The sequence below is a fragment of the Sparus aurata genome, chromosome 13 (genome assembly GCF_900880675.1).
Source record: "Sparus aurata chromosome 13, fSpaAur1.1, whole genome shotgun sequence".
Taxonomy (NCBI): Eukaryota; Metazoa; Chordata; class Actinopteri; order Spariformes; family Sparidae; genus Sparus; species Sparus aurata.
The window spans coordinates 23447366-23462321 of NC_044199.1; the positions used below are offsets into that span (position 1 = coordinate 23447366).

The 14956-nt window shown below is 40.6% G+C and overlaps 1 long non-coding RNA gene across 1 annotated transcript; it reads right to left on the reverse strand.

Annotated features, from left to right (window-relative positions):
• Window positions 1-969: 969 nt before the first annotated feature.
• On the reverse strand, window positions 970-6317 carry LOC115594452 (uncharacterized). The gene is made up of 5 exons (XR_003986488.1): window positions 5695-6317; window positions 5420-5518; window positions 5256-5327; window positions 3056-3141; window positions 970-1121 (listed from the first exon to the last, which is right to left on the reverse strand). It is a non-coding gene; the product is annotated as an uncharacterized LOC115594452 (long non-coding RNA).
• Window positions 6318-14956: the final 8639 nt, after the last annotated feature.

The following is a 14956-nucleotide window of genomic DNA, read 5'->3' on the forward strand; positions in this document are numbered from 1 at the left end:
AAAGGTGAAGAAGAAAAAAGTGCAGTGACAGTGGTCACGTCTTCTTCCTTGATTAAAAAAGAATAAATGAATTAGACCCAGCATTTATTTGGAACCAGCGGTTATTTATCAAAATATACACCTGCATTGGCGTTTAAAGGGACCCTGCGGTTAATTGACACGCGGCTATTATTTGGTAATATACGGTACATTTACACCCCACTCTGTACGCCGGGCCGGGATGCGAACCAGCGTCCCATGATGCAAAAAACTTCAAAAATTGATGTTCTTAACCACTGTACTATCGTCACAATCATACTAAACTTTCAGTATTTATACCATATAAGATATATCCCGCTGCCTGGGTAGCTGGCTAATATGGCGAAAGTAGAGCAGCTATTGTTCTACTTTATGTTGATGTAGCTATTGTAATGAAAAGCACGGGCGCTCGTGTATTGATTAACTGATATTTTAGTCCAAAAGTCGTCATAAAATTAAGGGAACCACCACATTTAACAGCCCGGAGGACGGAAGTAGATAAACCCGGTAGAAAGAGTGCCCGCAAGTATGCGACGCTCCTTGAAGTACAACGAACGCACCCGCAAAGAAGCGGGGATAATCTGATTGGTCAACAGTAGCCGGCCCACTATTGGTTGACAGTGTTGATACACAAGAAAAATCCGTGAGCAGAGGAGAGATCCGAGAGCAGAACTTGACCTGTGAGCAGGTGTGTTCTGAGCGTGTGCACTTAGATCTGAGCGCGCTGAGGGCACATTTGAATGCGAGCGACATTTTTGTGTACAAGAAGGAGAAATGTGAACACAGGCATGTGATTTTTTACTTTAAGCAGACATTTTGAAAGAAAGCAGAAGAAATTTAAATGCAAGCACAAAATGTGAGCATGAGGAGAAAAAAATCTGAGCACGCGAAGGAGCTGTGTCACTAAAAAGGAATAAAATCATGCTCTCAAACTGAAAATCTATGCTCTTGATTATGACATGATTCTACTTCCATACAGCTGAAGGGTGTCTTGGTTGGGACGGGTGAAATAATCTATGGGTGGGCTCACTGGGCTGCTTGGGGTCTCTGGTGAGATCATCTCCACAGGAGATGATGTACTGGGCCTGTCGCCTATCACAAACCTGGACATGAAAAGTAGAGGAATAGTGTGGAATTAGGTTAAGTTTGAACAAGATTACATGCACATAATGAGTCTGCATGCAGTCAGAACTTTGGCTAGTTGGTAAGTATGGAAAACAATAGTATAATGATCTGAAAAATGGACAAACACTAATTTTATTTTAGAAAGACAGGACAGCTCAACATAATGTATAGACAATGAAGCATGACATAAGAGGAAATACTTGAAATGTGTGTACTGCATCATGAGTAATATGTATGCAGATGTTTTATTGTAGCAGTAGTTGATCAGTGTTTTATTAATTTTAACTGTATAATGTTAAACTGTTGAAAGGACAACAAACCATAAACACTGACTGAAAAAAATATGTAAAGCATACATATTTGTTAAGTTGTTAGCTCAATGTCCTTCATGACCAAATTGGAGTGTGGGCACGAAGAAAGGTGCATGTCGGCACTTTAAACACTCTGGTGACCTGATTTGGGGAATGTCATCATAGGTAGAAAGGAAAAGGCTGACTGATTTTTATAGGAAAAGACAAAAAAAGAAATAGGAATAGTTCAATATTTTTAGCCCTGGGCCCAAATAACATGTTTTCAGTCACGATCCCTTATAGTAGAAACCAGATAGCTCCCTGCTCTGCCCATCCAGTAACACTGGAAAGCCCCCTACTATTCTACTGCATAGACATAAGCAACAGTCTATGATAAACTTTTCAAAACCTGACACATTTGAATACCATGGAGTTCAAATAGTTACATGATTGGGTATATATAAATATATATATTTCTTGCGGTGGATAGATGGACCATAGTTATTAACAGAAAAGCATTGCAGATTTTGCTCTTTTCACAGGCCATGTTTACAATAAGTAAACACTACACCAGTTTTATCCTTTAAAGTGATATTCATAACTTTTGTGTTGTACTGTCCACACTGCAAGTCCAAAATATTGAGCAGCTTCTTCAGCAGTTGCTTGTATGCGCTACAACTAAGATACATTGACTTGACCTCCATAACTGCAGGGCAAAACTGGAAACAGAAACTCAGTGGATTCTGTTGAAAGTATCCCAATGCAAACTATTTTCATCTATGAGTAACGTTAGCTTAAGAACTAACTTTAATGACAGAAACCAACCAACCAAGATTTTACGTGTTCTTGGAGTTTTTCTTAGTTTGGCCCATGTTCAACCAGACAACATGGAGAAGGTGGGCTTTGTCCTATACTACAGCCACCCACCAGGGGGCAATTGAGATGTTTGGCTTCACTTAAGGAGCTGTCATGCTGTCCATCATACTGTGTTACTAATGTACTATTCATACTAAGTATGTCAGATTGAGTATGTGGTGTTTCAGCTGCATAGTATCTGGATCATGTATGCAAGAAATGCCTGCATGTCTACTAAATTATCAGGATTTTTGAGTATGCAGTGTGAGCTGACTACACATACTCAACTCAATGTATTGCTAGCCTGATACTCAGACAAAATTGGTGGATTAAGCTGTGTGGTAGACCACAGTCAACTCAACGTAAAGAGGATAAACGTGGATGTCTACATTTGTTCTAAGGTAAATCAATATTGTGTATGTATGGTATGGATTCTTCTTTCAAGCGCAGTGAAAAAGCAACGTATCTCCATGGGATGGCGATTAAAATCTGACATGATTACATGGGTTTTTGTAACATATACTAGCAGAATCTACTTATTGCCTGTTACGTGCAATAAGAGTAATTTTGAGGCTTTTTTCTCAATGCAATGAATGTGTATTGGGAGCTGGACTCTGTTCCACAATTGTGAAGCACAGGAGCAGCTTATGAAGACAATCAACAATATTTGGACTTAAATCGTGGCCATTAAACTTTGTAACCATTTCTTGCAAATTAAACAAATGTAAAAATCATGTTAGGATACATTCAAAGTGGGCAATACATACTGTGTGAAACTGTTGTCAGATCATTTTAAACTGTCTGTTCACTTGCTTGTCAGCTGGGGCCTCTTTAAATACTTCCGATTGTCCATCTGTGGAGAAAACAGGCATTTGTTTAGACAATCCATGTAAACCTTTTGCCGTTTACAGACAAACATTCTTGAAAAACTGAAATATCATTTCTACTTTGAGTTGCTTTTTTCTTATCAGACATTGCCAGAGTATATGCAGGAATCCTTTAGTTAAATACCTTTTTAAGACTTTTTAAAAGACCTTCTTAAAATTTTTTAAGACCTCATCGCCACTTCAAGCTTTAATCAGCAACACATCCTTAACTTACTAAACAGTTGTAGTTTGCAATTAAAGCTATAGAGCACAACCATACAACTGAACTCAGATAAGATGGGAAGAAACAAAGCTCAAAAGAATAAATAAAACCAAAGGCAAGGATTGAACTGAGGAAGAACCAATATATGGAGAGAGAAATTTCCAAATAGTCAAATTTACACGTGGAGTAATAAGGATTGCTCCAGACGTTGTCGTGTAGACTTTTGGCTTGTATCCAAAACATTTGATAAGGACAGTATCACGGTTGAAGTTTTATCTACAACCTCAACAGATCACAAGGCAATAACAATTAATGTTAGTCTTTTTCCTGATAAATCTGGATTTAAAAAAGTATCTTATTGGAAAATGAACAGCTCCCTCTTAAATCCCAATTGTGTAAAATTAGAGCTGGAACGGCTTATTTAACATTACTGGAATAAAGCTCAAAAGGAAGGAATTTTTGGAATAAAGTGGGAACTCCTTAAATTTGTTTTAATGCAATCTGCTGTGCTCTGCATGCGTGTTAGTCAAACACACACACGACAGCAAATGGAGGAGACTGACTAGAATGAATTAACAGCGATAGCAACAACAGACCCGGTGAATGAGAGTAAATAAAGGAAAATAATCATGTGACAAAGTATGGTGTCGTTATTTTAAACCATTCATTGAATTTACAGAACAATTACTATATTGTGATATATACCATTGCCGTGATATAAAATTACTTATACCGTGATCGAAGATTTTGGCCATATCACCCACCCCGCAGTCCAACTGTGGAAAATTCAATTGATTGGACATCATTTGTAAGGCTCACACCTGTCTATATGAGGTCTCACAGCTGATAATGCATAGCAGAGCAAAAACCAAGCCATGAGGTGGAAGCAAGGGTGATTGCAAAAAAAAATCCTGACCTTGAACTTTTTTCCATGCCGATGCCGTGAGGGGGGAGAGGGCGTGGCAGCGAGCCCAGGCCCCACCCCCTCCTGCACCAATAAGGCATATCACTTACAGTCAATCTCATGTGGGGCCATCCACATGGAAACGCTTGTTTTGCATCGTTTTGGCCGATCGTCCACATGGATCCTGTAAACTCACTTTTTTTAAACCGGGTCTCAAGGTGGAAAAACCCGAAAACACCGCCCTTGCGTTCTCATGTGGACAGCGAATCCGCTGCAGAACTGCCTGCAGAGCTCAGAAACAGGATTGTGTCAAGGCACAGATCTGGGGAAGGCTACAAGAAAAATTCTGCTGCACTGAAGGTTCCCAAGAGCCAGGGCTCCTCCTAGCTCTGGCCGCCTAGCCCAACTGAGTAATCAGTGGAGAAGGGCCTTGGTAAGAGAAGTGACCAAGAACCTGATAGTCACTCTGGCTGAGCTCCAGAGATCCTGTGTGGAGATGGGAGAAACCTCCAGAAGGTCAACCATCACTGCAGAAGATTTTGTTAGCCTTCCCCAGATCTGTGACTCGACACAATCCTGTTGCTGAGCTCTGCAGGCAGTTCCTTCCACCTCATGGCTTGGTTTTTGCTCTGATATGCATTGTCAGCTGTGAGACCTTACATAGACAGGTGTGTGCCTTTCCAAATCATGTCAAATCAATTGAACTTACCTAATCAAGGTGTAGAAACATCTCTAAGATGACCAAAAACAGACCAAAGATGAGCTACATTTTAAGTCACAGTAAAGGGTCTGAAAACTTAGTACAATGTTATATTTTAGTTTTTAATTTTTAATACATTTGCAAAATGTTGTAAAATTCCCTTTTCACTTTGTCATTATGGGGTATGGAGTTTAGATGAGATTAAAAATGAATTTAAATGATTTTAGCGAATGGCTGCAACATAATGTGTGTGTGTGTGTGTGTGTACACTCACTTTGGCTGCGCAACGTGAAGCGTGTCTGTTTTCTTAGCCAGATGACTCATTCTACAGCAGGTACCGTCAGTGCTAATGAAGAGAGAACCAGGTCATTATTCCATTAGAGGATTCATCAGGATTCTTTTTATTTAGAAGTATATTTCATATTAATCATCACTCACTTCAGGTTGGCACAATTGCAGCAGTACATGTCTGCCTTGTGATCCACAAGCCACTGAGCATTGCTAGCAAAGCCAACAATGTGCCACTTTTGTTCTTAACTAAGAGAGACACAGAAAAGCAGAAATAAAGAGTGATAAATATTCCCTTTAGAGATTCTCCTATCAACATTACGTTCCTAAAAGTAAGATTTGCTCAAGTAAAAACATTAAAATCACAGATCCTGATAGATTCATACAGTTATATAGTTTTACAGAGAAAATCAATATGGTCTTACCTTGTCCAGGTCAAATTCTCCTTTTTTACAGGCATGACATCAGTACAAGCAGCTCTCACACACATATGGGGAAACAGGAGAAACACAGTCAGCCTGGCTCTGTCCAAAGCTAATAAAAGCTCACAAATTAACATGTACCAAAAATTCTTTAATCCTAAAATGTAATTTATCTATACAGTCATCATAATCTTGCTGCATCTCTGGTGGTAATGACAGCCAGTGCATCTCTGCTGAGACAGGTGGTATGTTCATCTACACAGGCTTTAATTGCAAGCTCCAATCTAGTTTTATAGATTGGAAAAACATTATTGGTCCTTACTATCTCCATGGAAATAGGGCAGTAATTCCACTCTAGTGAACCACAGTCTTTGTTGTATCTCATTGGGTAGTAGTAGTCATTATCACTGGGAGTCATCCCCTATCATATATTAAATATGTTACCCATCTCTATTTTATGTCTTTGTTGTGTCCCAAGTTGGAAATGAGACACCGGAGTCAGGACTGGATCTCTGGATCTTTACTTGGTTACTGTGGCGACAGACAGAAACACACAGAAATCGTGAGCTGAATGTGAGCTTGAAAAGGCTTTTTAACTTATGAAATGTTCCAATAAAATAATGAATTTTGCGCAGTAAAATTAAATTACAAAAAATTAACACAAATTGGTCCTTTATACAGATTAGTTTCTGATTTCAATGGTTCAGTATTTTGAAGTTCAACAGGAAACACAAAAAGAAATGACATCAGTAATTCTGCTGTTTTAAAAATTGCCAATTAGGCAACCAGACTTAATTTGGTAACCAGAAAACCCACATTTCACTACCTCAGTTTAACATTTAAATCCAAATGGACTAATTCACAATCAGCAGGCATCTGTATCATTTAGCAGCAACAACTTGTACAGAGCAAATGGGGGGACGAACTGTGAAGATCTAACCTGCGTCTGAGCGCCGATCAGCTGAGCCTGAGCACAGTGCGTCTGTCGCTGTACAGCTGTAGCAGCGTGTGTGTTTTATAAGGGCAAAAAACCAGTGGTGAACCTTGGCCCTGGACCCTGGGCCTTCACTAGGACCATTGGGCCACAATTGACAATAAACAATCAAACAAAGCAATACAAATAATAGCCAGAGCCCTACATGTGACATGCAAGGTCAGCATATCCTCCTGAGACCAGGAAGAAAAACATTTTTTTGTACATAATTTAAGCAATTGTTGTAATAAACATATCACCAAGATGATTTTCTAAAAATGTTATTGATTTATTGTTTATAACCTGTCCCTTGTAGTGGACATCAGGGTCATTCTTTTCCACAAAAAGTACATTACAAGGCACAATTTGGTAATGATAAAATAATGCATTTTCCTTTTAATTCTTTCTCATTTGATGAATATTGGAAACAAATAAAAAACACATTTTAAAATCTGCCCTACTGCCTTGCTCTCTTCCTCCTCATCTCCTGACAGCTCAATGTCTTACTCTAAATAATCTTAAACAAAATCTTTCCTGCCTGTTTCCTGAAGTATGGAAAATGGTTGGAAATTAGAAGAAGTCCCACTGTCCCCAACAAAGGACATGGGTTAAAATGTGTATTTTGAAAGGCTTAACATTAACATAATATAGTGAAGACTCTCATAAATAAAGATCAACATCCTCAGGATAAACAGAAACAATTTTTCTTTATAAATTTGATCACTTAACACCCCCTTGTGTGTTACATCACTAGAAAGCCCAGGATGTGCTTTACACATGACAATAGGACTCAAATAAACAGCATGCATGGTTTTTGAAATAAAGACCTCAGTGTCATGTTAACCACAGTGGACAAAAATTAATTGCCAGGTCTTAACAAGGTTTCTTTGCCCTAAATGGCTTCACAACATACAAAGGCCATTCAGTAAAACAAGGCACACAAAGCTGGCTGTAAACAAAAAAGTGTTAAACAAACCAGAATATGTTTTATATTTTAGTAGTCACCTGGAATGGTTTTTAATTAACAGGTGTGTCTTGGCAAGAGTTAATTTGTGTTATTTCTTGCCTTCTTAATGTGTCTGAGACCATCAGTTGTGTTGTGCAGAGGTAGTGTTGGTACACAGTTCTATACAGTGAACCATTTAGCCATGAACACATTAAGAAGACAAGAAATTCCACAAATTACATGACAAGGCTTACCTGTTAATTGAAAACCATTCCAGGTGACGACCTCTTGAAGCCGATTGAGAGAATACCAAGAGTGTGCAAAGCTGTCATCAAAGCAAATGGGGGCTACTTTGAAGAATCTAAAATATAAAACATATTCTGGTTTGTTTAACACTTTTTTGTTTACTACATTTGTTCCTTCATAGTTTTGATGTCTTCAATATTAATCTACAATGTAGAAAATAAGAAAAATATAGAAAAAACATTGAATGAGAAGGTGTGTCCAAACTTTTGACTGGTACTGTATGTTTAGCTGGAATGAAAGTAAAATGTCTAGAATATTCATCTATTCCCTTGAAATATATTTCATCTGAACACATCAGCGAAAAGGGTAACTCTCAGTTGTTTATTTATTTTTAGTTTCATCCAGTGGAGGTATCGCTGCAGCTTGTACAAGACATTACTGTTTTGTTCTGAAATCAAGTGTGTGTGTGTGTGGTGACGAGGTTAAGGGTGCGAATGGGTGGTAGCAGATAGCTGATTGACACCAGTCAAGTGTCTGTCATAAACCACATGGAGGGCCCTGAGGTGACACAAAGTCACAGCACAGTCGCACAGATCTGAGGTGGAGGCCTCAGTAGAGCTCTGTGTTCCAGGCTGTTTGTGGTGCAGTATCACTGGGCCTCCTCCCCAGCCTCCTACCCCACCTGTGTCTGCCTCTTGCTCAACATGTGGCGGCGGAGGTTCTGGTTTGGGCTCAGGCAGCTGTGCGATGTGAATCACGAGGCAAATGTGCAGATAAAATTTTCTTAGAACAGCCCCGCGCTCACGGATCAGGTCGAACTGCATGATCTCACACAGCAGAGGGTAGTATCTGGACACATGAGCTTTGACCTGAGAGTAGAGGTGAGATGAGACAGAGAGAGAGAGAGAGAGAGAGAGAAGGAGACAAAAAAAAACACTTTTAGGCACTTAAATCTCATTTATATCAGTCATTGTCTGTGGGCAGATTGTGGTACAGTCACAGGGGGACTGAAAGTTAACTGCAATGATGAGTGTCAGAAAAATATGAGAAGAGTGTCGCATCTACTTAGAAATCATATTAGATATCAATGGAGATAGCTGAATAGGTGCAATTCTCATTTCCACTGACTATCCACTACCACTTAAGGGTCAACAGTCGCAGTGATGGTGCAGTGGGATATGAACGTGTCACGTTTGTTCCTTACTTGAGCAGTCGTCTCTGGACCTCCTCCCAGGCGTTCTGGTGAATCTTGTTTGTGTACATACGAAACAGGATGCGCAGGCCACATGTCAGACTAGGGCTGAACGATATATCGTTATCGTATCTATATCTAGATATGAACATTCAAGATATTCATATCGAAAAAGCAACGATATAAACGATATAGATTACCCCGCTCGCCCTGCATGTACAGCTCTGGCAGTCACAACAAACATCCTTTTTACGATTGCCCTTGAATGCACCGCTAAGGCCAGCCAACCACAAACCTTATTTCATGCTTGCTGTGGATCGACAGCTGAAGCCAACCAATGACAAACATACAAGGGCGGGAGTGAGGGAGACTGAGACTGAGACGCACACACAACTTGGCAACTTTCTAGCTAGTTCAGCGACTTTTCAGACCCTCTTAGCGACTTTATTTCTAAAAAGCAACTAGCAACAAATTAGGGACTTATTCAGATCATCGGGGGAAAGGCGAGAAATATATTATATTGTAATTCTCCTGCTGCTCAGAGTCATCGCAGTCTGCGGCTCCCCTGCAGCAATGCCGGCTCTGTCCTCTCACACGGCTGCAGGTGGCATGTGTGTATGTGGGGGGGCTGGCTGGGGCAGCAGGAGCGGACGCTGCGGCCCCTCGCTCCGTGGATTTGAGACCGTATAGCTGCTGTCTACTCTGTTTTGATCCGTTAATTCTCTAACTTCTTAGTCTTTCTAAATTCCACTGGTACTTTACCAGTGATAACCTGAAGCTGCTGAGTCTCGATCGTCACTCTCACTCTTTCTCTCCAGATTAGGATGTCATTGTTCATCTTGTAAAAATGCACATAGTTCGTTTGATCTTCTCCCTCCCTTTACTGTTGTTACTTCAAATATATTTGTCTCTGTAGTGAGTTTGTGATTATTTGGTAAAGATTTCTCTATCAACCATTTGTATATGGCTCAAAATAATCTCTTTATTTTTCTGAAAAATGCTTGGTTTTCACCGAACCCGTAGTCGTATCGTATCGTATCAATATCGAGATATCTGGCATGAATATCGAGATATGAAATTTTGTCCATATCGTTCAGCCCTATGTCAGACTGCTGGTCTCCTGCTTCGACAGGTTGGGCTTCGACTTTCCTTTGAAACCTTGACCACACACACATACAGATGCACACAGTTACAGTCACAGCCATTTTATTTTTTCTATTATGATACATTATCTCCAAACCGCTTCAAGAAGCAACACAGCCTGAAGAACTAATCACAGTCTAACTAAGAGTCCATTTTCTTTGACCTGGCAACTGAACAAATGCAAAGCAACAAGATGCAGACAGTGATTTCTTCCCTACCTGCTTTCCACAGTAAGGTCCTCTGTTGGTCTTCAAACATCACATTCAGCCCCTTGGGAAATGCACACACACATTAATTCATCCTGTTCAGTACAGCTTATGCTCTAAGCACAACATGCTTATATTCTGTCAAACTTAAAATGTTAGTAAGAGGTACATGTATATTGAATATCAATTTTTTTTGCTGCTTCAACAAACCTTTACAGTACCTTTACAGTAAGAAATAAATGTATGTATAAAGCAGGGCCTATTATTATTATGGTTATTGAAAAAAAGGTACTCACCAAATGAAGATCACTTAAAAATGAAGTCCATCCTGCGATCCTTTTTAACAAAGTGTGCAATGGCTGGGTCATAAAGCCCAGCTGGGATGTTTTTGAGCTGCTTTGGTTAAGCAACTCAAATTATTGAATCCCACGCTGCACCGGGCCCCTTGTCGGGATTGAAAAGCAGGCAATCCCAGCAGTACAGGTTGTTGGTGCGCGGGCTGCCCGTTAGACAGGGGTAGCGGCTGTAAGTTAGCTGCTAGCTTGAAAATGCCTCTGGTAGCTCTTGCTAGATTGCGCCAATCCTGGCAAGGCGGGTGATGGTCGACCTTTCTGGACAATTTCAAGTTTATCCTGAAAAGGCAATCTTGAAAATGGAGTTTCAATAAATCCAGTAATCACACAGTTTTCTTCACTACTAACTATAAAGTTCTTATGCATACAAATAATGCTTCAAGTTGAACTTTGTGCTAGCTTCAGCTAGCTGTTTATTTGGTAACTCCTCATGTCTTAATCTTCAGCACTTCTTCTACTACCTGTAATCACATTCATAGTTACAGAGACCCCTTGAGGTTACACTGCCGCCTATGGGTGACCTTCTGCTACCACATATCACTACATCCCCCTTCCAAACTGGCAAACACAACATGAACCACATGCATCAACTCATTGCAACACAACCTGTAGTCTTGCCCATAGACTATATATGTATTTCAAAAACCATTAATCTCCCTGATCAAAGCCAATGAATATCAAACACTGAAAGAAAGTATTGTTCTTCACATTTTACACAACTGTAACAGTAAGACATTATAGCATATCAAATTCAGCACAACGATTAACACCTTTTTTTTTTTTAACAGTGCCAAATGTCAACAACTTTCTTTCACATTTCATCAGTTGAGCAGTTCACTATTGTTCTATGAGCCTTTCAGGAGGCTTCCCAGGTCTGGTAGACCTTCTGAGTGTCACAGTCATTGGGGAATGTGAAGGAGGCTCGGTGTGATGCACATCTGGTGTAGCACCCTCTTGCTGTTCAGATCCAGTCTCCTCGGCTTGCTTCTCAATGTCCTGAGTCTTTAACAGACTCCTCCTGTTTCTCTTTAACACTTGTCCATTCTCTGTCTTCACCACAAAAGACCTGGGACCTACTTCACTGAGGACTGTTGCTTTCCTGTCCCAGAACTCAGGGCCTTCAATCCTCACAACATCCCTTTCCTGAAGAGGTTCCAGATGCCTTGCTGATTTGTCATAGTTCATTTTCTGTCTGCGCTTGAGTCTCATCCTTTTATCAGTCAGTTCGTAGTAGATTTTGTTATTCTTGTGCCTCAGAATATGTGGAAGTGTGGTGCGCAGCTTGCGATGCATGAGTAGCTCAGCAGGGGAAGCTCCACACTCCAGTGGTGCAGCCCTATAGCTTAGCAAAGCCAAGTAAGGGTCAGCTTTACAGTCTTTTGCCTTTTTAAACATTTTTGGACCCCTTTTTCTGCCTGTCCATTAGCCTGTGGATACAATGGGCTAGAGGTGACATGTTGAAATCCATATTGCTTTGCAAACTCACTAAACTCACCACAGTCATACTGTGGACCATTGTCACTGACGACACGTTGTGGAATTCCATGTCTGGCAAAAAACCCTTTCATGTGCGTGATGACAGACTGTGCTGATGTACTGGACAGATGTGCAACTTCTGGATAGTTAGAATAATAGTCTATCACCAGAAGATAGTCCTTGCCATGCAGATGAAATAAATCAGTGCCTACTTTTTGCCACGGTGCAGTGGGTGGGTCTGCTATTAGCATAGGCTCCTTTGTTTGTTTGTAGTGATGTTTGAGACATGTTTCACATTTCTGTATCATCCCCTCTATGTCTTTGTTGATGCCCGGCCAATAAACTGCTTCTCTCGCTCTCCGTTTACATTTCTCCACGCCCAGATGTCCCTCATGTATACGCCACAGCATGTCCTGGCGCATGGATTGTGGGATGACAATCCTGTTTTGTCGCAGCAGCAGTCCATTAGCCATACACAAGTCTGCATGCACAGGGAAGAACCCTGGGCAGACTCCTTTTGACCAACCATTCTTGATATGGTGGGACACTTTCTGCAGAACAGGATCTTTTTTGAAGAGCAGCTTCAGCAACAGACTCATTCAACCTCGCTGCCTTAAAGAACGGCACAGGAAATCATTCCTACCTGGTGCCATCAGACTCTATAACGCTTCACAGCAACGCTCAGGAAATACACTCACATAATTTAAGTGACATATTACTCAATCTTACCACTGTAAATAAAAATGCACCTTTCTCTCTTTATCTTGCACCTTAAAATCCACTTAGTTCCATTCTGCCCAGTATTTAATATTTAATATTTAATATTATTTAATATTTATCTGGAACTGCTAAGCATCTTATTGTATATTGTATATAGTGTTTTAAATTGCGATACTGTACTCTTATTGTATTTTATATTTTGCATTTCTGATTGTATTGTACCGCTGCTACGATGACCTAATTTCCCCTCGGGATAAATAAAGTTATCTATCTATCTATCTATCTATCTATCTATCTATCTATCTATCTATCTATCTATCTATCTTTTGCTGTCTCCTGCACAATTTGCTGTAACATGACATCTGATGTTGGGAGTGAAGCAGTCACCATGTTTATGTGTGTCTCAGCATCAGCAGTCACAGGGCTGACCAGCATGTCACTGTTTGGAGCTGGTGCTCGTGATAAAGCATCTGCCAGCACAATGTATTTTCCTGGTGTGTAAATAAGCTCAAAATCATATCGCTGCAACGCCATCATCATGCGCTGAATTCTGGGCGACATGTCATTAAGGTTTTTTTTTCTGATTGATATGAGCGGTTTGTGGTCAGTCTCTGCTGTAAAGGTTGGCAATCCATACACATAACTGTGAAACTTTCCACACCCAAACACTAAGCCCAAAGTCTCTTTTTCAATTTGAGCATAGCGTTGCTCAGTCTCTGTCATCGATCTAGATGCATATGCTACAGGTTGCCATTTGTCTTCATGCATTTGTAGCAGTACAGCTCCCAAGCCATCTTTTGAGGCATCAGTGGAGATCTTTGTAGGCTTTTGATGGGTCAAAGAATGTGAGGACAGGCTCTGTAGTTACAGTTTCCTTTAATTCTTTCCACTCCTTCTCATGTCGAGCAGTCCATTCAAACACTGAGTTGTGCTGTAGCAACTCCCTGAGGCATGCTGTCTTGGAGGTAAGATTAGGAATGAACTTACCCAGGAAGTTGATCATTCCCATGGCTCTTAGGACACCTTTTTTGTCAGTGGGGGCAGGCATGTCCAATATGGCTTGCACTTTTGACTGGTCAGGTTCCACCCCTTCACTTGTGACCTTGTCTCCTAAGAAAGTCATCTCTGTGACACCAAAGAGACACTTGTCTCGATTCAGTTTTAGTCCGTTCTTTTTGACTCTCTGTAAGAGTTTCTCCAGTCTTTCATCATGTTGTTGGCGTGACCACCAAGTCATCTATATAAACTCTGGTGCCGTCCAGACCCTCTATCATGGACTCCATTGCTCTGTGGAAGATCTCTGGTGCTGATTTAATGCCAAATGGGAGCATCAAGAAACAGTAACGTCCAAAAGGTGTGTTAAAAGGGGTGTACTTGCTGCTTTCTGGGTCCAGCCTCAGCTGCTAGAACCCATGTGAGGCATCTAATTTGCTAAAGAACTTAGCACCAGTCATTTCACTCATTATCTCTTCTCGTTTTGGGATCTGATAATGCTCTCTCTTAATGTTTTCATTTAAATCTTTGGGATCAAGACAGACTCTTAAGGCGCCTGTATTCTTCTTTTTGACACGTGATTGAGTTGACCCAGTCTGTGGGCTCTTCCACTCTTTCAATGACACCCATTTTAGTCATCCTTTCTAGCTCTTTTTTCAAGCCAGCTCTGAGTGGTGCTGGCACTCTTCTCGGGGCGTGCACCACAGGCTTGGCATCATCTTTGAGCTGTATTTTGTAAGTGCAAGGTAATGTCCCGTGTCCTTCGAAGACAGACGAAAACATATCCACTAAGTCTGCACTTCCTTTACACTGTTGGTGTTCCTGACTTTTGTCTTGCTTGACTATGTCAATGTTGTCCATATTTATCTGATAGATCCTCTTTACTAGACCTAGTTCCTCAGATGCTTTGTCTCCTAAGAGTGACTCGTGTCCATTCGGCACAATGGTGAATAACAGGTTATGCTGTTTGCCTTTTGCCATTACCTTGAGTCAATGCACCTTTTGTTTGTATTGGCT